Consider the following 24796-nt stretch of genomic DNA (forward strand, 5'->3'; position numbering starts at 1 on the left):
GGATGGGTATTGCATTGAAGGAGCTGTATAAAGAGACAGGTGGAGCATGGGTATTGCAGTGAGGGAGCTGTATAAAGATGCGGGTGGAGGGATAGGTATTGCTGTGAGGGAGCTGTATAAAGATGCGGGTGGAGGATGGGCATTGCAGCGAGGGAGCTGTACAAAGCTGCAGGTGGAGGATGGGCATTGCAGCGAGGGAGCTGTATAAAAATGCAGGTGGAAGATGGGTATTGCAGTGAGGGAGCTGAATAAAGGTGCAGGCTAAGGCTGGAAATTGCAGTGAGGGAGCTGTATAAAGATGCAGGTGGAGGATGAGTATCGCTGCGAGGGAGCTGTATAAAGAGACAGGTGGAGCATGGGTATTGCAGTGAGGGAGCTGTATAAAAATGCGGGTGGAGGATAGTTATTGCAGTGAGGAAGCTGTATAAAGAGGCAGGTGGAGCATGGGTATCGCTGCGAGGGAGCTGTATAAAGAGACACATGGAGCATGGGTATTGCAGTGAGGGAGCTGTATAAAGATGCGGGTGGAGGATGGGCATTGCAGCGGGGGAGCTGTATAAAGATGCCGGTGGAGGATGGGTATTGCAGTGAGGGAGCTGTATAAAGATGCAGATGGGTATTACAATGAGGAAGCTGTATAAAGAGGCAGGTGGATCATGGGTATCATTGCGAGGGAGCTGTATAAAGATGCTGGTGGAGGATGGGTATTGCAGTGAGGGAGCTGTATAAAGGTGCAGGTGGATCATGTGTATCATTGCGAGGGAGCTGTATAAAGAAGCTGGTGGAGGATGGGTATTGCAGTGAGGGAGCTGTATAAAGATGCAGGTGGAGGATGGTGTTGCAGTGTGGGAGCTATATAAAGATGCAGGTGAAGGGTGGGTATTGCAGTGAGGAAGCTGTATAAAGAGGCAGGTAGATCATGGGTATGATTGCGATGGAGCTGTATAAAGATGCCGGTGGAGGATGGGTATTGCAGTGAGGGAGCTGTATAAAGATGCAGGTGGAGGATGGGTATTGCAGTGAGGGAGCTGTATAAAGATGCAGGTGGAGGATGGTTTTGCAGTGAGGGAGCTGTATAAAGATGCAGGTGGAGGGTGGGTATTGCAGTGAAGGAGCTGTATAAAGGTGCAGGTGGGGGATGCGTATTGCAGTGTCAGTCAGTCAGTCAAATATCTTTATTCGGTTAGTTAAAACCATAAAAGCAATACACAATTCATTGTAAAATATCCATACATTAAAAAAATTACAATTAAACAAATGTACACCTGATTGCAGTTCCTAAGTTCATTCCTAAAACAATTTAAAAGGTTTTGATACAAAGAATAGATACTATACAAGATAAGGTCCAAGAAAAACAGGCACCTCTGTATCCCACTAGTCTTGGTGCAGTTCCCCAGAACAAAGTTGACAAAATATCAACCTAGTTGTATATTTCTCTGGGCAACTCTTATTTTATTTAATCGAGCTGCCGCTACCAAAAAACTGGCTACACCGTATGTGACCTGCACAGAGTTAAGCATTTGCAAGTGTAAAAGTGCAGGCCTCACCTGGACAAAATTGAGTTCCTTCAGGATTGGATATAAAAAATGTTTTCGGGGCGCCAGATAGTGTTCGCAAAACATCACAAAGTGAAGCGTATCCTGTATTGAAAAGCTGTCACATGTACAAGGTGGGGTGTTTTCTAAGGTCCCCCACTTTATATGGGTACCAAGCACTAAATGAATGAGGTTGAACCTAAATCTCAATAGAAGAAAACGATGGTATGGTTTAGTCACGTATTTTAGGTAGGGTTCCATGACTGGGGAGATAGATAGTTGATATATTGTTCTCACCATTGGTTTATTAAGTTCAACCTCCTCCCTTTCTAACTCCAACAGATTCCGGAGATGCAACTTGACCCACCCTACATCCTCTTTCTTGAGGCCCTGTGGTAAAGAGTACATATCCGGACGCCCCAGCTTCACGCATGCCGCTCTAACATACGCAAGCCAGGGAATACTGTCCGCTTTATCTAAGGCCATACAGTCTTTGAGTATGAGGTGGTTCAACGTGATCTCCTCATTTGTCCAGGTTTTAACCCAGCATAGCAGGGGGGACATTTTTAGAAGGTCGGTAATATGTCCCAAACCCACTTCACTATGAATTGAGTATGTAGGAGATGACTTTGGGAGTGACAACAAAGCTCGTATAAAATTATTTTCTATAATTTGGATGCCTGGAGATGAAACATAGCCCCAAATATCAGCCCCATAGGATGCGATTGCTAGGCATTTGGATTTATAGATGCGGATCATGGCCTCCATGGGTCTCGAACCTAGTCTTTTAGAAAAGTTCATAAGGCCTGTAGTAGATCTTGCAACTCCGTTGCCCTTCAGTTTTAGCTGAGGTCCCCAGGATCCGCGTATTGCAGTGAGGAAGCTGTATAAAGATGCAGGTGGAGGGTGGGTATTGCAGTGAGGGGGCTGTATAAAGGTGCAGGTGGATCATGGGTATCATTGCGAGGGAGCTGTATAAAGAAGCTGGTGGAGGATGAGTATTGCAGTGAGGGAGCTGTATAAAGATGCAGGTGGAGGATGGTGTTGCAGTGTGGGAGCTATATAAAGATGCAGGTGAAGGGTGGGTATTGCAGTGAGGAAGCTGTATAAAGAGGCAGGTAGATCATGGGTATCATTGCGAGGGAGCTGTATAAAGATGCCGGTGGAGGATGGGTATTGCAGTGAGGGAGCTGTATAAAGATGCAGGTGGAGGATGGGTATTGCAGTGAGGGAGCTGTATAAAGATGCAGGTGGAGGATGGTTTTGCAGTGAGGGAGCTGTATAAAGATGCAGGTGGAGGGTGGGTATTGCAGTGAGGGAGCTGTATAAAGGTGCAGGTGGGGGATGCGTATTGCAGTGAGGAAGCTGTATAAAGATGCAGGTGGAGGGTGGGTATTGCAGTGAGGGAGCTGTATAAAGATGCAGGTGGAGGATGGGTATTGCAGTGAGGGAGCTGTATAAAGATGCTGGTGGAGGATCGTTTTGCAGTGAGGGAGCTGTATAAAGATGCTGGTGGAGGATGGGTATTGCAGTGAGGGAGCTGTATAAAGATGCAGGTGGGGGATGCGTATTGCAGTGAGGAAGCTGTATAAAGATGCAGGTGGAGGATGGGTGTTGCAATGAGGGAGCTGTATAAAGATGCTGGTGGAGGATGGTTTTGCAGTGAGGGAGCTGTATAAAGATGCTGGTGGAGGATGGGTATTGCAGTGAGGGAGCTGTATAAAGATGCAGGTGGGGGATGCGTATTGCAGTGAGGAAGCTGTATAAAGATGCAGGTGGAGGATGGGTGTTGCAGTGACTGGTGTGTACAAAGAGGCAGGAGGAGGATTGTGGTTGAAGTGGGGTATCTAGTTTAAAGAGACGAGGCAGGCTGGAGATAGTGAGGGAATTGTGCACTAATACTGGTTGAGGATGGAGATTGAAGTGAGGGATTGAAAAAAGAGACCGTGAGAGGAGATTACAATGAAGGAACAGAAAACAAGGTGAGAATGGGGATGCAATTGTAAAATGGAAGTGTTAAATCCAAGGAACGAAATGAGACTGAGTGAATGTGAATGTTCCAGTGACGAAATGGAACGGAAAATGAGGAACAAGATAGCCAAAGAGTTAGTGAGACAAACATGCTGATAGAGATGAAAAGACGGCAGTGCATTCAAAGGTGACTGTAGATAGGGAAGATTAAAAACTGCTGAAAGATGATTATCGAAAAAGAGAAGTTTGGGTGGAGGCAAGGAAAGGAACACGTGGTAACACAAAACCATGAACAGGTACTGTGAAACTTGGAAGAGAAAGTTACATAAAAGATAGAAATAAATGGAAAGTTTGGGAAAGCCGAGGGTAATCAAAGAAAGACAGATGGAACGAGATGAAGGGAAGGCGGAAAAGGAGCAAGTAACACAAAGACAGAAAACGTGCAAGACGCATGGGTACCTGGGACCTCGCACCGCCATCAATACAAAGTACACATGAAATATAGAGACAGGAGGATGGAAAAGCTCACGCACATCAAGAAGGTGAAGGAGAAGTTGGGGAAATTTAAAGGGAGAAAGACATGAAGAATCAAGGGACACAAACGGGGTGAGCAAAAACGAGAAAGACAGAAAAAGAGGTGTTTAATAGAAGAATAAAAAAGAGCATGAAGATGAGAGACAGACAAATGCCCACGGAAAGATAGAGGGCGAGGTACAGTGACAGACAATCTATGCATGCATTGCCGCTGACATTGTTCAATCAAACACCAGTTACTAGCACAAGTATGCCTTCATGACTATCCACCCAAACTCACACAATTCTTATGGGCATTGTGTTTGTTCTGTTACACACTTCTGAAATTGTAATACAGCCTAATAAATAAATAAAGAGACTTTCAGTCTTTTTTACTCCAGTGAGATTATATAGGTTCCAGACAATGCCCTCGAGTACTGGAGACCTACCACAGGTTAGTGGGACTGAACAGTCTTCAGGGGTTTTGATTCTTTGACACATTATGCTCCTGTAAGTCAGTGGTGGGGGCAGTGACAGCAATTTTGTGCAGTACGTCTAGCTACATCATAATGGGTCCAGAGTTGAATCTCTCCAGGTCATGAAGGTGCAGGAGAACTTCGCCATCCAGACGTGATACAGCCTACTAATCTGGTTAATGACCAACCATTCCACAATATAGTTCACATGATATTCTTGGCGTTCCTTTTCTATGCAAGTTCTTCTCTCAGTACCCGAACAGTTACCTGTGTTGCAAATTGTGGATGTCGGCATATTTTACACCGATCTGGTGGAATTGTTTAGCTTTACATCCCTTTGAGGTGAACTGTTATCTACTACATATTCCTGAGGTCCAGGAAATCTTTGCTTGCATTAACCTGTTGCAAGCGCGCGTTGGCCAATGGCCATCGCGAGCACTACCTCGGTAGTGCTGCGGACGTCCATTGGCCCACTCAATAGACCTCCCGCACCGCGGCGGAATTTGTACCGTGGTTAAGGATTTAAATCTAATCCAAAACCATCAAATGAAACTAGAAATGGGATACCCATCACATGCTTTATATGTACCCATAACATGCTATATATTTATATATTACATGTTTTGGTGCTTTTTTATTTCAAAGAGCCATATTTCACAGGGAACCATTAAACATGAGAAAATCACAATAACAGCACCCAAGCTGCTCTGCAGAGCTTTATTATTACCAAGGTTACTAGGGTTATGCTGAACAAAAGACCAATTTATGCGGATGGTTATCTAAATTAAGCGGCAACAATTGCAAAATATGCAGCACATTTTCTGTTAGCATTTTTATCCATTTGGCATAGAAATAACATTTCCGGCGAAATCTGCAAAATATGTGGCAAATGTACTCTCTACACAATTGTGCCGTAAAAGCTGCAGCCACAGGAGACTATAATTAGTCTATAATTTAGTGTCCCTGTTTTCCATTTACACCATACAAACAAAAACAATTTGGTTTCCTTGTCCGTATTATTTAAAAAAAAAAATATGCACAAATACTCTAATTGGGTCTTTTTTTTAGAGCCTATCCATGCTGTCATTCATGCTTGTCAGACCACTAACTCTTTAAATTGTAATTGCACTTATATAGCGTTTACTACCACTGCCGAGGAATCTAAGCGCTTTACGCCGAGCAGCATGCTGCTCTGTAACCCCAAGTTAATGGTTAGTTCAGTGTTATTGGTTACTGTTAGTTATTGGGATTTGTCTTGTGAGCTCAAAGCATACCATTCCATGCCGTCATTTCAGCTTTCTTTATGCTGGACTAAAGTAATAGAGGTTGGCAGCAATCATTAGGGGGGGACAGGAGGTGAGTTCAAGCACATGGTTGTAGGGATTTATGCTGTACTTAGAGGGGATTGGGTATTGTTAGGTTGCAAAGGTATGGCTTTCAGCGGAAGGAAGAGAGATTGTGATCTAGTAAATGAGTTGTGGGAAATTTGCTGAAATAGAGAAAAGTCAAGCCTGCATATGTCAGAGTAGGGTGTGCTTAGAGGAGGCATAAGGAAGCTGGAAGGGAAGAAAAGGGACATTTGAAGAGAGAAGAAATAGAGGCGACAATAAACACAAGTTTTAAGTAAAGGACAGGTTTATAATGCCGGATTTAAGAAATGTAGTGAATATTTTTGAGGCAGCATGGGGATGCAAGAATGTAGAAATAAACATTTACGTGTGAAGATTGTGCTATATTGGGAAATGTTTTAATAGGTACAAGAATCAGGTCAACCATCTCTCAGCTGCTAGGCTACTGCCAGACCACCCATCCAGCTAACTAACATAACAGCTGACACATATGTTGAGAAAATACAGGGGAAATAATGTATACACATTGAAAAAGATTCTGGTGTTCGTCCTCAGATTTGACTCTAAGTATTAATTACACAGCAGGAATTATACCACTATTACAAATGGGCAACAATGCAAGAGGGGACTTAGATGATGAACATTGAATGTGTGTAATGTATTTGTCTTTAAACACCAATAAAATGTGGTTGGAAAAAAAGTATTAATTGCACAGCAGAGTGTGTTACATTTAAATGCCTCTATTTTGCATTGGCACCAGATGGAAGATGAGGCTGCTCACATGCGCAGTCTTGCTGGCGAGATTTAATGTTTTTAGAGTAGTTTCACTAGTGAGGTTAAGCCCCGCCCCACTTTTCCATTGGCTGGCGTCACCGTTCATGCTAAACGGTGGCCAGCCATTGGAAAAGAGGTTACAGTGACGTACTGTTTTCTCTTTTAGAGCCGTCCCATTCTGACTGGCTGCCCCACTTACGGCTGGTGTAAAAAGTTTCTTATCTTCTTTATGGGGCAAAACAGATGGCCCCATAAAGAAGATAATAAACCTTTTACGCCAGCAGGAAAGCAGGCCGAGCCCGTCCAAGTGGGACAGCTCTAAAAGAGAAATGTGTATGTCGTCGCTTTCTTCGCGAGTGAACCTGTGTGCTGCCGGGCGTCATGGAATACATCCAGATGCCGAAGGTTGGTGCTCGTCTGCTCTTTTCAAGCTGCCTGGATGCCATTTCATTAGTGTACATTGTCTGGCATCTTCCGCTGTTGTGTCTTCGCGTCCGCATTGTCCCGGTGAGTGCAGGGGTATTGTTAACCCCCTCCCACAAGTCTCACTGTCAGTATAGAGCTGTGAGGGGGGACTCGAGCGGCGTGGTGGGTGACCCGAGGCCCCGTGACCAGTGGGGGTTGGGTGCTTCCTGGTCTTGCCCATGTGGGTTCCATCTCTACGAGGGCACAGCCGAACACGGACTCTGATTGCAAGCTGTCTGCTTATAGGATTAGAATAGTGGCGGCCAAGTGGGGTGCAGACTCGCCGGACTGGGTTGCTCCAGATGAGAGAGAACAAGGGCCCTGTGGGTTACAGGGTGCATGGGCGTTAAGGGTCCCCAGCTGCGGTGGTGTATAGGGGGTGGTCTGGTTTCTGAATGCTGACACCAGGACGTGGGGTCCCTTTTCCGTGGTAACTCACTTTGTCTGCACTGCCTGGAGGAGGGGCTCAGGCAGTAATGCTGCCCCGCTAGGAGAAGATATTGTTATTGCGACTTGCCCCTCCCCCCCCTTCCGATACAGGCGCTTCTTGAGTCTGCATGACTGCGGGGATCTGTTGTGGCAGTGAGCGTCGTGGAGCTCCCACCCCAGTTCAGTCAGGCCTCCCCTTATCAGTGAGGGGGGTATGGGGCCTGTGGTTGTGTTGGGTGAGGGCAGCGAGCGCCGCTTGGCTTCCCTCCCCCTTCACGGTTGGCATTCCTATAGTACAGATTTAAGTAGCGCTAGCTGTTTCACTAGTGTAAGGCACTGCCAGGGCATTGTTGCTATCAAGTGTTATTTAATGTGCCATACTGAATATGAATTTCGAACACAATCTAACTCCTGGATTAGGCATTGACTGTCGTGGAGAGTTAGATAAGAGAGAGTGAGGGAGATGTAAAGATACTGATATCACAGCTATGAAGTAATGACAATTCAGTCTAACATATCATGGCGCTTGGCTGCATGGATTGTCCCTCTAAACTGACGCCTGGAATTGTATCGCTAAACGCGAGGCCTGACGCTTGACTTGGAAGCATCTGGGGATTTTGAGTGAGAAGCCATTACCTGCCATGTTGAGGGAGGCGTGGGGCCTCTGAAAGCCTTCTTGGGGTGGGTGTGTCCAGTGAGGGGTGGGCCCCCTTTCCAAGACCAGGTCACGGTGAGGCTTCAGGTGAGATAAACTACCGTAAAGGGCCTCGGTGACCTTGTTACGCTGCAGCACCATCGCCCTACAGGCAGTATGTTGGCTCAGTGAACCATGCGCCATTTGTCTAAGTGCGCCTTTCAAGCTGGTAATTTCAAGGCCCATGGCAAGGATTCAACCAGTTAAGTGAAAGTCAGTATCAGCAGTACGCATCCTGAAACAGGGCGACCTGCGTGTTTGGGCCAAGACCGAAGCTTGAGGGTTGTAGGTTCTGTATTTCCTGCGGTCGTTTTCTCAGTCCACTTTCTCGTTTTCCTAGCCAGTTGTTTTAATTGCTCGAAACACTGTTTAGAGCAAGGGATGGAATTAGATACTAAAAGGGTAGCAGGTCTTCTAGCGTCATACAGTACTTTAGTTAAAGAATAAATGTACAATATTTTAGAGGCAAGGACTTCTCTTTCATCAGAAAAAAACCCTGCATTCCACCAGTTTTCTTTTTTTGTTTTTGTTAATGCAAATGGTGATTTGGGCGAGAGGTCGAGATGCAAATGACTGTCAACTTGCATTGTGTGGAAATGGCCGCTTTAATGAGTCAGGTGTACAAGTAACATTAACAAACTCTAGACCAATGCCTTACAACATTAGTAACCTCATTACAAATATACGATTACCTAGTACGTGTCCCACCCCTACCCCTAATGATCCCTTCCCCATCAGTCCCTCAACTCTACTACTTGCCACTGTCACTTCTAGCTCCTGAAGTAACTGAACTTCTTGTAACTGTAACATTTTTTTTCCTGCAAGTGTCCCTTTACTCCCCCGCCCTTGAACTGCTTCACCTCTAACCCACAACATCAACGCAACTGCTTCAGAAAATCTGCATAACTTCTCTCTGGAAACTGCCAGCCCACACCTGCTCATCAAAGACAAATAACTACATTCCCCCTTACACTTGTGCACCTTTCCCATAAATACTGTGTCAGACTCATCTTCAGAAGCCCATATAACCAAGGCCACCGCCTAACTATAGGGATGGGAGGACAGGCAAAACCTTCGGGGTCCCCGCTTCGGGGTCGCCGGCCACCGTGTCTCTTACCAACAAAATGGTGACTGGCAGCCCAAGGAAGTCAGGGGAAGAGAAAAGTCTACGTCAGACAACCGCTTTCTCCTCCCCTGTCCTCGTTTCAAGCTCCCCTGCTCACAGCTCCTCCTCCTCTCCCTTGTGTCCCCTTCCCTGTTTTCCATCTTCCTTTCCTTCCTTGCTCCTGTTGCCTCGTCCACTGCGCTCGCTCTCCTCCCTTCTCCCCTTGGCTCCGCTATTCACCTCCTATCTGTCCTCTCCTCCCTATATGTATCTTCCCTCCTCCTTTTCCTGCCCACCCTCTTTTTCCTAACTCTCTCTGAAGCTCCTCCTTCTCATCCGGGATCTTCCAGAGCACTCTGCTACTCACTCTACTACTCACTCTCTACTATTCACTCTCTACTACACACTCTCTACTACTCTACTACTCTCTCTTCTCTCTACTACTCACTCTCTACCTCTCTCTCTACCTCTACCTCTCTACCTCTATTTCTCTACCGGTATCGACGCGCACACATATGCATGCATAATATATGTATATATATATATATATATATATATATATATATATATATATATATATATATATATATATATAGCAACAAGATATCTCCGACGGGAGAAAATCAAATCACCACAATTTTGCCTTGCGTTTAGGTTGTGCGTACCACTTCAGGTAAATCACGCCGATGTTTTATGCAACAGGGTGTCTCCCACGGGAGAAAGATGAGTCGCCACAACCTTGCCTTTGACCATTTATTCGTGCAGGGTGAACAGGACACAGCGTTTTGTCGACATGTTTCGTTTCTGCTGGAAACTTTTTCAAGAATTACGCCTGCCACCTATTCAGTTCGCCGGTTAACTGCAGGTAAATTTTGACAATTTTTAACGTAGCTCAACATAGCTCTGCCCCTTAAGAATCACTTCCGTTTGTCAATGGCATTCTGGTACCTGTAGTATGGTCAGCGTCCGATTTGTCAAATGTTTTTTCCAGTGGGTGGCAGATAATTGTCCTGTTGTGGTGCCTGCCACTTTTAAAACCTCTGCTCCGATGCCATGATGCTGGTTCCCCCTTATGTCAATCCCCTTTTCGGATTGAATGGGGGCCGGATACCGGAGTCCAGTCCCCGGGAGCACCGCAGACCCCTAGTCCGAGTAACGGTTCAAACAAGAGAGGTTCAGGTGCGGGGCTGCATGGCGCTTCGTTCCGTAGGCGTCCTCTTCAGGTGAACCACGCTGATATTAATAGCAACACGATATCTCCGACGGGAGAAAATCAAATCACCACAATTTTGCCTTGCGTTTAGGTTGTGCGTACCACTTCAGGTAAATCACGCCGATGTTTTATGCAACAGGGTGTCTCCCACGGGAGAAAGATGAGTCGCCACAACCTTGCCTTTGACCATTTATTCGTGCAGGGTGAACAGGACACAGCGTTTTGTCGACATGTTTCGTTTCTGCTGGAAACTTTTTCAAGAATTACGCCTGCCACCTATTCAGTTCGCCGGTTAACTGCAGGTAAATTTTGACAATTTTTAATGTAGCTCAACATAGCTCCGCCCCTTAAGAATCACTTCCGTTTGTCAATGGCATTCTGGTACCTGTAGTATGGTCAGCGTCCGATTTGTCAAATGTTTTTTCCAGTGGGTGGCAGATAATTGTCCTGTTGTGGTGCCTGCCACTTTTAAAACCTCTGCTCCGATGCCATGATGCTGGTTCCCCCTTATGTCAATCCCCTTTTCGGATTGAATGGGGGCCGGATACCGGAGTCCAGTCCCCGGGAGCACCGCAGACCCCTAGTCCGAGTAACGGTTCAAACAAGAGAGGTTCAGGTGCGGGGCTGCATGGCGCTTCGTTCCGTAGGCGTCCTCTTCAGGTGAACCACGCTGATATTAATAGCAACAAGATATCTCCGACGGGAGAAAATCAAATCACCACAATTTTGCCTTGCGTTTAGGTTGTGCGTACCACTTCAGGTAAATCACGCCGATGTTTTATGCAACAGGGTGTCTCCCACGGGAGAAAGATGAGTCACCACAACCTTGCCTTTGACCATTTATTCGTGCAGGGTGAACAGGACACAGCGTTTTGTCGACATGTTTCGTTTCTGCTGGAAACTTTTTCAAGAATTACGCCTGCCACCTATTCAGTTCGCCGGTTAACTGCAGGTAAATTTTGACAATTTTTAACGTAGCTCAACATAGCTCCGCCCCTTAAGAATCACTTCCGTTTGTCAATGGCATTCTGGTACCTGTAGTATGGTCAGCGTCCGATTTGTCAAATGTTTTTTCCAGTGGGTGGCAGATAATTGTCCTGTTGTGGTGCCTGCCACTTTTAAAACCTCTGCTCCGATGCCATGATGCTGGTTCCCCCTTATGTCAATCCCCTTTTCGGATTGAATGGGGGCCGGATACCGGAGTCCAGTCCCCGGGAGCACCGCAGACCCCTAGTCCGAGTAACGGTTCAAACAAGAGAGGTTCAGGTGCGGGGCTGCATGGCGCTTCGTTCCGTAGGCGTCCTCTTCAGGTGAACCACGCTGATATTAATAGCAACAAGATATCTCCGACGGGAGAAAATCAAATCACCACAATTTTGCCTTGCGTTTAGGTTGTGCGTACCACTTCAGGTAAATCACGCCGATGTTTTATGCAACAGGGTGTCTCCCACGGGAGAAAGATGAGTCGCCACAACCTTGCCTTTGACCATTTATTCGTGCAGGGTGAACAGGACACAGCGTTTTGTCGACATGTTTCGTTTCTGCTGGAAACTTTTTCAAGAATTACGCCTGCCACCTATTCAGTTCGCCGGTTAACTGCAGGTAAATTTTGACAATTTTTAACGTAGCTCAACATAGCTCCGCCCCTTAAGAATCACTTCCGTTTGTCAATGGCATTCTGGTACCTGTAGTATGGTCAGCGTCCGATTTGTCAAATGTTTTTTCCAGTGGGTGGCAGATAATTGTCCTGTTGTGGTGCCTGCCACTTTTAAAACCTCTGCTCCGATGCCATGATGCTGGTTCCCCCTTATGTCAATCCCCTTTTCGGATTGAATGGGGGCCGGATACCGGAGTCCAGTCCCCGGGAGCACCGCAGACCCCTAGTCCGAGTAACGGTTCAAACAAGAGAGGTTCAGGTGCGGGGCTGCATGGCGCTTCGTTCCGTAGGCGTCCTCTTCAGGTGAACCACGCTGATATTAATAGCAACAAGATATCTCCGACGGGAGAAAATCAAATCACCACAATTTTGCCTTGCGTTTAGGTTGTGCGTACCACTTCAGGTAAATCACGCCGATGTTTTATGCAACAGGGTGTCTCCCACGGGAGAAAGATGAGTCGCCACAACCTTGCCTTTGACCATTTATTCGTGCAGGGTGAACAGGACACAGCGTTTTGTCGACATGTTTCGTTTCTGCTGGAAACTTTTTCAAGAATTACGCCTGCCACCTATTCAGTTCGCCGGTTAACTGCAGGTAAATTTTGAAAATTTTTAACGTAGCTCAACATAGCTTCGCCCCTTAAGAATCACTTCCGTTTGTCAATGGCATTCTGGTACCTGTAGTATGGTCAGCGTCCGATTTGTCAAATGTTTTTTCCAGTGGGTGGCAGATAATTGTCCTGTTGTGGTGCCTGGTATATATATATTACCTACTGGCGGTCGCCAGTAGGTATATATAGTTAGGATTTTTTTGAATAGGGATTTCTGAAAATTCTATGTTGAATAACTTTGGCGTTGATGGACGGAATTGGCTGAAATTTTCAGGAAAATGGCACATTTTGTTTCTGAGCGTCCCCTGAAAGTTTGGGGGGGGGTTTGTCAAGCGGGGGCCGAGAAAAAAGGGGGGTCCCAAAACGTGTTTTTAACATTGAGTTTTCCATTGGGCGGTTGGACTCACTTTTAGCTCGAACGGCTGAATGGATTTCCACAAAACTTGGCAAAATTGTAGGGACTGGTAGCCCGATGTGCCTTTGCTATGTCTCAAGATATATGCTCCAGTGGTTTTTACGAAAATTAACTTTGAAAAATATATATTGGGCTACATTGGGCTATATATATGTTAGAGCCCAAATGTTGCCCAATGTAGCCCAATGTAGCCCAAAGATGGCCACCAGAGACAAAAAAAACAAATGTAGCCCAAATATCAGCCAGATGTAGCCCAACTATAGCCCAGTGACAGAATGTCCCAGAGTCTTCTAAAGAACAACTAGAGCGCTAACAGTCTTATTTATGACAAAAGTATGGCACACCTGAAGTCATCTTGATTGGAATAAAGTGTTAACACTTAAAACATTTAATTTGCAAAGGAACAAAATGAGGGGGTTCATTTTGCCATAGAAATTATGATTAGTGCTGAAGAAAGAAAAATTAGGGCACATTTTGAGTGACTTCTCAAATCCTCTTATATTTCATTAAAAAAATTCTGATATGCAGTCTCCCAAGATGGACACCAGAGACAAAAGAGCCCAAATGTAGCCCAAATATCATCCAGATGTAGCCCAACTATAGCCCAATGACAGAATGTCCCAGAGTGTTCTAAAGAACAACTAGAACGCTAACAGTCTTACTTATGACAAAAGTATGGCACACCTGAAGTCATCTTGATTGGAATAAAGTGGTAACACTTAATACATTTAATTTGAAAAGGAACAAAATGAGGGGTTTCATTTTGCCATAGAAATGTTATATATATATATATATATATATATATATATATATATATATATATATATATATATATATATATATACATATATATATATAGTTAGGATATTTTTGAATAGGGATTTCTGAAAATTCTATGTTGAATAACTTTGGCGTTGATGGACGGAATTGGCTGAAATTTCCAGGAAAATGGCACATTTTGTTTCTGAGCGTCCCCTGAAAGTTTGGGGGGGTTTCGTCAAGCGGGGGCCGAGAAAAAAGGGGGGTCCCAAAACGTGTTTTTAACATTGAGTTTTCCATAGGGCGTTTGGACTCACTTTTAGCTCGAACGGCTGAATGGATTTCTATGAAACTTGGCAAAATTGTAGAGACTGTTTGCCCGATGTGCCTTTGCTAGGTCTCAAGATATGTGCTCCAGTGGATTTTGAGAAATTAACGTTCAAAAAAATATATATATCTGTGACAGCGTCCCGGTTAGCGCCCCGGTTCGCGTACCTGACGCGTAACGGAACTTCGCGAGAAGAAGCGGATTGGCTCTCCGGTGACTGTCAACATTCTAAACAGTCCGGAGCGGCCGCCATCTTGTCTCTCGGTAGGATCGAGAGACAAGAGGTGGAAATAAACGAAGGGGGAAATGAATGAAAGGGGGCAAGGTAGACCCCTCCTGACCCGCTAGGATTGATGTGGGGGCTATTAAAGGGCCCCGCGGGGCAAAAAAATAAAATAATTTTTTTTTCGATTTTTCGCGGTGGAAGCGCTACCCGGTACGCGAACCGGGTAGCTCACCGGTAGCGTAACGGGAGTCCGCCATCTTGTGTTTCGGACGAATTTAGTCACAAGATGGAGGATAAACAATGTTGGGAATGGGTATAAGGGGGCACGGGAGACATATCCTGACTCCCTAGGTTTTCTGAGGGTGGCTGAGGAGGTCCATATATGTAAAAAAAAAACCTTTTTTTTTTTCAAATTTTCGCACGGTTAGCGCCCGGTCCGCGCACCGGGTAGCGCTCCGGTAAGCGTAACAAGGGGAAAACCAAGGGAAATATTAAAATAATATTTTAGAGTGCTTTGAGGTAGGGTAGCTCTGAATAGAGCTATTGTGTTGTGTGGGTGATGTAAGTACCACCATGTAGGTACCAATGAAGAGTCTAAAATTCAATGTACACCGTCTCCTCTGTAGATATTTTGTATGTTCTAATATGGGTTATTTAAATGTAAATGTGTGGAAAAGCACTTCATGCTTTAAAGCAATTGTATTTTTGAACTGATTGTTCTTTCCTCTTAGTCCTCCTCTTTGTTTTTTTTACCCACACTCTTCTTCAGCATGATAGTTGATAAATTCGTTCCCTCAAAAAATTTATATACATAAAAAAATTATATTAAATACATATAAAATATATTTTTCCTTTAAAAGAAGAATACATTTTACAGCTTTTGATATTTGCTATTAAAAAACCATTGAAATTCACTGAAAAAACCATCGGTTATAGACCATATATAGTTAGGAATTAGCATTTACAAAACCTTGAAAATTCATTAAAAAAACCATAGGTTATAGACCATATATAGTTAGGAATTAGCAGTTACAAAACCTTATTTTACTCACACAAAACCATTGAAATTCGCATACATAGTTAGTTGCACTAACTATATATCGCGCACCCGCAATCCACTGCTGATCATGTCACATATTACATCATTCATGACATGGTCAGTGACATCACTGATGACATCACTGATGACATCTCAAATGACATCACTGATGACAACATCCAGTGACTGTATGTTTCTGTAAAGTTAAAATATGTCTTACATATTGAAGAATGAGTGGATGTATAAGTGTCTGGATGAAGGATTTAGTAGGTGCATGACTGACTGTATGAGTGAGTGATTAAATGTGTCTCACTGAGTGCATGGGTTAGTGACTAAACTGTCTTAATTTGTGCATCATTATGTCTGTTGTTCTGTAAACTGCTGCATGTGTTGATCAGTAGCTATATGAGTAACTATATGGGTTATTGATTGGTTTCCCAAGTATTTGTATGGGAGACTGAGTGTGTGTGTGGGTGGCTGGGAGGTGTATGACTCTGTGCATAGATGTGTGAGCAGTTGATTCACTAGATGTATGGGTTCAAAAGTGCATGTGGAAACAGCTGTATGGGTGGTTGACTGTGTGCATGAGTGTATTGGTGAGTGAATGGATATCTCAGTGCTACATGTCAAAGTAAGTACATATGTAAAACACAGTACATGTGAGAGTTGACATATATAAATAACTGTGCATAAGAGCCAGTGAATGTGTGAGTGGCTGTATGGATCATTGTGAACTTGTATCAGGGATTGTATAAGAGAGTAAATATGTGTTAGTATATGTTTGAATAAGTAAGGTGTGTATAACTGTATAGTTGAGGAAATGGAGGTGTGATTGATTCTTTGCATGACTAACTAGGTGTGTGAGTAACTCCATGGATGAGTGACAGTCTGTGAGTGTCTGTTTACACTGAGTGTATCTAAGGTTATATTAGAGTCTGAAGAGGTTCATCGTATTATCACATGAATGATGTCATCAGTGATGTGATCAGTAATGTCAAATGAGATGTCATCAGTGATGTCATCAGTGATGTCATCAGTGATGTCATCAGTGATGTCATTTGAGATGTCATCAGTGATGTCATCAGTGATGTCATCAGTGATGTCATCAGTGATGTCATTTGAGATGTCATCAGTGATGTCATCAGTGATGTCACTGACCATGTCATGAATGATGTAATATGTGACATGATCAGCAGTGGATTGCGGATGCGCGATATATAGTTAGTGCAACTAACTATATATGCGAATTTCAATGGTTTTGTGTGAGTAAAATAAGGTTTTGTAAATGCTAATTCCTAACTATATATGGTCTATAACCTATGGTTTTTTCAGTGAATTTTCAAGGTTTTGTAAATGCTAATTCCTAACTATATATGGTCTATAACCTATGGTTTTTTCAGTATATATATATATATATATATATATATATATATATATATATATATATATATATATATATATATATATATATATATATATATATATATATATATATATATATATATATATATATATATATATATATATATATATATATATATATATATATATATATATATATATATATATATATATATATATATCCAAAACTGAGTTTGCCTGGAAGGAAGAGGGGCCCACGAGCAAGGTAAAGGTTTCAGCATTTAATTCTTTGTCTGGATTGCAGCTTGCGAAGTGGATGCAAAAACAGCAAATTCAATGAAAAGTCAGCCTGACGTGTTTCTTATTGCTACTTCTTCAGAGGCACTGACTCGAGCTTCAAGGCAGGCATTATTTAGGCAAAACCACGGCACAAGTACCCGCCCAGGTGGGCGTTGCCGGTCGCAGGGCTTCATGGTACCTGTAGTGTAATGTCCTGTCCTCCTTCAGTGAGTAGTCTGCCTTGGAGCACACTGCTGATGAAGAGGTGAGACCACAGTGGGGTATGCAGAGTCACATCACAACTCCGCAGCTGTCCATTATCCCCAACAAACGCTCCTTGCTCCCAAATCGGTGGCGTTGCTAGGCGTCTCTGTGGGGGGCTCCTTGCTCCCAAATCGGTGGCGTTGTTGGGCATCTCCGTGGGGGGCTGAAACAGCCCCAGGGCTGACATCCGCAGCTCAGGCACCCGGCTGAAATTTCCAAAACTGAGTTTGCCTGGAAGAAAGAGGGACCCAGAGCAAGGTAAAGGTTTCAGCGTTTAATTCTTTGTCAGGATTGCAGCTTGCGAAATGGATGCAAAAACAGCAAATTCAATGAAAAGTCAGCCTGATTCATTTCGTATTGCTACTTCTTCAGAGGCACTGACTCGAGCTTCAAGGCAGGCATTATGTAGGCAAAACCACGGCACAAACACCCGCCCAGGAGGTCGTTGCCGTTCGCAGGCCTTCATGGTACACTTTTTTTTTTTTTTGTAGAGTTTTACCTGTAGTGTAATGTCCTGTCCTCCTTCAGTGAGTAGTCTGCCTTGGAGCACACTGTATATATATATATGTGTATATATATATATATGTGTGTATGTATGTGTGTGTGTATATATATATATATATATATATATATATATATATATTTATATTTTTATGTATTTATTTATTTATGGTGGGATTGTGGGGATATATATATATATATATATATATATATATATATATATATATATATATATATATATAAACATCTGCATATCTATATGAATACCAATATTAATGCATGCTTACATATACATATATGCATACATATGCATGTCATGTAAATGAAAGTTTAAAAAACACTAATAAAAGCAAAGCTAAAAAGCCACCTAATTACAAACAGAATTGCTTAAACTTTACTAAAGACGAGACCTATTGCATTTTCAATGCTTGTTGTAGATGCTATGGGTGAGTAGGGGTGGAGCTACATGTTGAAGGGGACCCTTTAGGTGAAGCCAAGCATTTGTCTACCTTACTCATATTTAAGGGTAGAGCCCTCACACCTCTTTGTGCCTCTGTTGTGGGTGCTCCAGGCTGGAGGCAGTCCTGCTGTGAGGGGCATCACTACACAACGGCTCTGTCTGAAGCGCAACCTGGGAGACATTTGAGATGTAAACATATTGAAATGTATAATTTCCTATCAGGCAGGAAAAGTAGCTGTCTCCATACTGGTGTTTTCGGATATGGGCGATTTTTAAGGCAAGATAAAAGTGTAAAACTCCCCTCACAGAGATAAACAGTTTCCAAGAAGCCAACCAGGGGAGACAGGGTTAGAGTACCTCTACCTCATGGAAGCTGTGAAACCCAACACCTTTGAGGTAGTAGCAAAACACAGGCAGCTTCACATGGTAGTGCTTGTCCTTTTCTGCTAACATTTTTAGTTTGTGTTCTTTTCCTCTGCATCCGAAAATGTGTCTTCTCTGCTACACTACAAGGTTGTGGCTGCCTCAATGTGCCAACCACCATTCAGTGTACTGCACGGGCTAAGGGGTCTCTCTAGCTCTCCCTCCCTCCCAGACAGGTTTGACAGCTGCGGACTCTAAAACGGGAAGTAACCTTAATTTGCAATGGAATTGATTTATTTTGGGGCGAGTTAAAATAAATAAATGGCACCATTTTAAAGTAAATGCTTCAAAAATCGGAAAAAAATCCAGAAAAAAAGCTGGGACAGTTGGCAAACATGGGTACATAATGTATTTTGCCCTGTTAACAAATTTTCGGTACAAAATCACCTCTCTGCAAGTCCTCTCTTGGGGAAGGAGTCGCTTACACCAGTCTGTACCCCAGCGGCTCACAAGTGGGTTACTGCAGAGATTAATAGTGTGGGCAGGGCGGGTTAGAGGGAAGGAGGCTGGTATGATTTCTCTGACATGCCTTGCCCCCCTGTCCATGTTTAAGAGCAAGACTGCCTCAAGTTTCTAGACTGTGTTTGACACAGACCGTACTGTCTAAAGTCCCGCGCATGCAGTGTGTGTCTCACGCGCCTCTTAATGTTCAAGTCCGTCTATGACAAGCCCCCCACACACAGCTGCCCGGGATGAGCAGTGTTTCTGTTGCCAAACACGATAGTGACAAGCAAACAAAATGTCCTACTGAAAAGGAAACTAAAAGGCAACATATTCCTTTGCAAGCGTCAGCTTCACTCATTATCACCATCCATCTCTCCACTACCCCCATCCTCCATGTTCCACCCTCATTAAGTCACGCACCCTGCTTATAATGCATCCACTAGTGTGTTCCCAAGGCAGCAGCACTCACTCAGCAGCAGATCATGTGGTCCTCGGGGCCTCCCTTCTGCCTCTCCTGCAGTAGGACTCCCACTGTCCCTGTGTTGGAGTGCGGGGCACAGAGCTTTTGATCTTTCACCATTAAGTACCTACACACAAACTAAATATTTGAAAATGTGGGGTTCCCGCACACCCAAATCAAGACTAAATTTGCAGGGATTTCTAAATGAAACTTTAAAATCTGCAAATGTCTAAGTACTACAAAGCTAATGTTTTCAAAATCTTTGTGTACATTTATCTGGCACTGGCAGGCCCTTGCCCTGAGTGCTTCAGACTGAACCCGGAGTGTGGGGGGCTGGGGTACATGTACATTGCAGGTGGGGCCCTCAAGTTTCGTTCCGCCACTGCCATCCTTGGCTGCAAGCTGGATGCCCCAAAATTAAAATTTCAGATAAAAAAATTGTTATGAATACCATGTGTGCTATGATCCTATTTTACCATCTCTGTGCACCAGTGACTTCTACAAACCATGCAGTGTCATCAGAACTGCTCAATGGCAATATTGGACCATATTACACAATTCATGGTTATGTGTTCTTTATTTATTTTTTAGGCATACTACTGTCTGGCAAATCCAAATGTGGGGTTGGGTCTTCAGGAGCCTACTTCAACTACCACGAGCCACATGCAGTGGTGCATTACAATGCTCTGTAGCACACCAATTCGATTGGTCAGGTACGATTACTTTTGTCTTAATTTCACTTACTTCTAAGCATGCACTTTTAGTGCATTTGTTGTGAAACTGTGCTTCAGATATAAATCTATTGTGATCAGCTGTGTGCATTGGGCCAATTACTGCTTGTTAGAAGCCCAAGGCTTTGAGATATTCAGCACCAACAAATCTAGGTACCCCAATAAACATTGATCTTTTTTTTAAATAATTCATTTCATTAAACATCATCGACATAACTCACCATATTGACACGTGAGCAAGAGACAGAATATCTTCCAAATTTCTGACCTGGGTCATAGGGAATCAAGTTACAATAAACAGTATATGACCATTAGGGTGTTACAAGAGTCTTGTTTTCATTCAGGGTTGCCAGTGGGGTACACAAATTCCCTCTGTGCAAGTTCCAAGGTCCTCATACCCTGTTTCATTTCTTGGGACACCCTCCGGCGACCTAAACTGATTTTTCCCAGAACATGCACCAGTCCAAGTCTTCCTCCCATTTATCCCCCCCTGGGAGGAGCCATCTGTCCATGGCATACCCCAGATTGTCCGGACTGTACACCCCCTGGTTTATAGCGGCTAAATGGGTCGCCCAATAATACTTTTTAATTAACATTATATTCTTGGCCAAGATTGGAAGATGTAATGCTAATTCAGGGATTGTGTCTACAAAATACTTGTTCAAACAGAAGGATGAAGAAAGACTAAGACAAAATTATGTAAAGTATATAAAAACGCTTCTCAAGCTGGTCCTTTTATGATTTAGTCACCTAGTTTTCCATTTACCCAATACAGACAAAAACTATCTGTTTCCCTGTCTGTATGATTTTTAAAAATGAAAAAACCCTGAAATTGGTTCTTTGTTTTTTTTTAGAGCCACTCCATGCTGTCATCCATGCTTGCCAGGTGACTAGCTGTTTAAATGAACAATAAAGAGTAAACATTTGGTAGGATTTCTTAAAGAAGCCTAAAGTGCTGCAAATATACTAGTACTACAATCAGCCACAGTCCGTGCAGGTAACAGCGGTAGGGTGGTGGGGCCGATTAAGGTGGGATTTCGTGAGACGATGCAGAGGGAAAATTAAATAAATAATTAATTTTCCCTCTGCATCGTCCCTCCAAATCCCCCTTTACTCCACCCCACCGCTGTTACCTGCACGGACGCGGCTGACTACAATGCTAATGTTCTCAAAGTCTAAGTATACATTTATCATTTGAATAAATCTGCTAATATATTAGTTATAAATTCATTTTTGCACTCATCAAAAATACATATGGCTAAATACCTGTAAACTGAGAATAAAGAAATATTATTAACCATAGAGAGAAAATACCACAAAACCTGAAGGCTGTAAGCTCCCAATTTTCTCTTTATATTGATGTTTACACATAAATTCAGCGGTAGAACAATTGGTTTCACTGAGTACATTATAAACCGAGGTTTACAGAAAGTAGATGCTTTGAATGTCTCTCCATGAGAATCTTGACTGCCCGGACAATGGTTGCACAAAGTGATGGCACAGGGAGATAAAAATAGATCAAATTCCCTAAAGAAGCTTAAAAAGCGGCTGACGTACATATGCGCTAGAACTAGGACTCTGACACGTGCAGATGAGCGTATTGTTTGTTGGATATGACTACACAGCTCATTAAATCCCTCTAAACATTTAAGTGTGAGTGTACCATTATGAGTTAAAATGTGTAAGTTAAATACCCAAACTTCGTTTTTTACTTCCCTCACAAATCTACAAACAGTGATAAGGTAGCCAAAATGTATGTGCATAAAAACAAAAAGAAATATAAAAAAAATAAAACCCTTAAAACCAGGATCTCTAATTATATTCCTGATCACTTTATGGTCTATGAAATACTGCTGTTGTTTTGCGTAGATTCGTAGTTCCGTGGTAGGTACTTGCCTTCTCATGTAGTCAAGTAAGATTAAACATTTCACCAGACTAATTTTAAGATCTTCGAGAACAGTACTAGCCAGGAGCATCTTTGAATAATAAAACAACTTCTTTGAAGTCAGCCTTTTCATCCAGATTACCACCCTCCCTTTCCGAGTGAGTATCCTCTCAAAAAAAGAGGTAAAAAGCTATGAAAACAGACATTGAACAAAGGAAACATGTTCTTTTATTCCCAAACTATATAGCAGAGCTGGTTTTGCCTCGGGGGTACACACAGGAATGGGAGAGGAGAGAGGAGGGAGGAGAGAGCGAGAGAGATAGAGAGAGAGAACACGAAGGAAGAGAAGTATTTAGAAGTAGGGGCAGACACATTGAGAGATACTGATATTTTCAAACAGACAGGTGTGGAGGAATAAATAAACAAACAAGGAAAGGGAAGGCACAATGGAAAGTTATAGGGCACATAAAGGAGGAGGGGCATTTGGGATGGGATGAACACATAAGGGTTGGTATTGCTTATAAACATAGGCCATGTCTGTGAAAATAAAAGTGGCCCAGTAAAACAAGTTCTTTGGAGCAAGTATAGTAATAAACACAACCACAGGTATTATTACAGTACAAAGTTCAAATCTCATATTATGACCATGATAGAGTTCCATATGTTGGATCTACTGGATTATCACGGATATGGAGCTTCAACAATCTCTATAGGCCGATGTAATGAGATTGTGCAGTGATTCCGCCTAAATACATGTTTCCATAACTAATGTACTTGAGTATTGTTCAGGGAGGGGAGAGGCAGCATGATCAACTCAAGGGTTTGCCACTTTTGAGGTAATTCCTCCTCCCTACGCTCAACAATGGTAACATAGAGCATATTGCCCAATGAAGATCTACGAATATGCTATGTGTACATGTGTATCTGTATGTGTAAAGTTATATGTAGTTCTGCGTTTCCACAGGCAATGTCTTTTTAGGTTTGCTAATAATTTTGGCACTGTTTGATGAATCTTCATAAAACTTTCCCAAAAAATTATCTTTCTTGCCTAGATTCTTTATGAAAGTTCCGCTTTGATGCGTCAAGCGAGGGCTATGAAAAAGGGGGGAGGGTCTCAAAACACAAAATACCCATTAATTTCCCATGGACTTTTTTTAAAAGGGCAACAGCCAAAACAGCTGAACTGACTTTCACAAAATTTGGCAGAAAGCCAGATCTTGGTCCAGAAAGCGTGCGCTTTGTGATTTGGTGTAAATCGTTCAGTAGTTTTAGAGAAAATAAGATTCAAATATATTTGTATATCTGGATGGTTAAATTTGTGGGACTCTTGCTAGAGTCCCGTAAGCTAAACTTAAAAAATAGATTGTTCTAATTGGCAGGGGGGGGGCTTTTTTCCCTTGGCCATGTCACTCCCATGGAAGTGAGGCTCTTGCTGGAGTGAGTGCTCCAATTGGCTAGCCCAAACCAGAAGAAAAATGTTGCAGCAGCCATGACAGGATTCTGGGACTTAGTCCCCTATCTTGATATTATAGGTATTTCGTACCCCCACTCCAGCCCTATTGGGAGCCGAAGAGGAACCCCTCCACCTCCAGGGAAAAAAATATAATCTATTCTAATCGATTAGTAAAGCGCATGGCTAACCCGAAGGCTCCCCAGCGCTAATCCAAACCAGCAGACAATTATAACTGACTCTCTTCAGGGCTGACAAGAGAATTCCATAGTTTATGTGCCAGGTACTTAAATGAGCGACCACCCCACCTGGATCTGTGGATTCTTGATGTTGTTGAAAGGAGAGAAGTGGCGGATGTTATGGACCTTTCAGGATTATAAAGTTTGGAAGGAACACATAGAATTTTCTGTGGCAGGCCCTGTGCGTGATGAAAAGAGCCTTGAACTGCACCCACTGGTCTAAAGTGAGCCAATGAAAGTCCTTCAAGGCCCTCCTTGTGGACAGGTGCCTTGAGATATTGAGAAGGAGGCAGGCGGACACATTTTAGATGGTCTGTAGTTTTCTTTTGACATAATGTGGGGACCCTAGAATGAAAAAATTACTGTTTTTCCCACAATTCCACGATACTCCCTTCAAAATTGAGGGAAAAAAACAAAATGGCGGTTGCCATTTCAAAATGAATTGACCCCCGGGTGGGCCAGGGTCCGGGGATCAATATTTAATTAATTATTTTGAGAGGCGGCATGATTGGGGCTCACCAAGCTGATTCCAGCCCTAGGGACACCATGCCTGGGAGCCCACTGTTTTTTATCAAAGGGAAGCGGGTGCGCAGACACCTCCTCGAGCCTCCTTAAGGCTTCAGGGACCCTAGTAGGAGCTGCTCATTTATTTTTCACTGCTCCTAAGAAGGAGCATCTCATAATGCCCAAGGACATTTAATATACAATATTTTTACGATTGTAGTGCCCATAACAGAGG

The 24796-nt window shown here is 43.3% G+C and overlaps 1 protein-coding gene across 4 annotated transcripts in view; it reads left to right on the top strand.

Annotated features, from left to right (window-relative positions):
- The window catches only part of GAS2L1 (growth arrest specific 2 like 1), a 244743-nt gene that overhangs the window by 23721 nt on the left and 196226 nt on the right, over positions 1-24796 (top strand). For 2 of the 4 annotated variants that reach the window (XM_078667178.1, XM_078667177.1), the window contains exon 3: positions 20344-20465. The exons of the other annotated variants lie outside the window; for them this stretch is intronic. The gene's annotated coding sequence lies outside the window, so the exon portion shown is untranslated. The remainder of the gene's footprint in view (positions 1-20343; positions 20466-24796) is intronic. 4 annotated transcript variants of the gene reach the window in all.

This window comes from Lissotriton helveticus, chromosome 11 (genome assembly GCF_964261635.1).
Source record: "Lissotriton helveticus chromosome 11, aLisHel1.1, whole genome shotgun sequence".
NCBI lineage: Eukaryota > Metazoa > Chordata > Amphibia > Caudata > Salamandridae > Lissotriton > Lissotriton helveticus.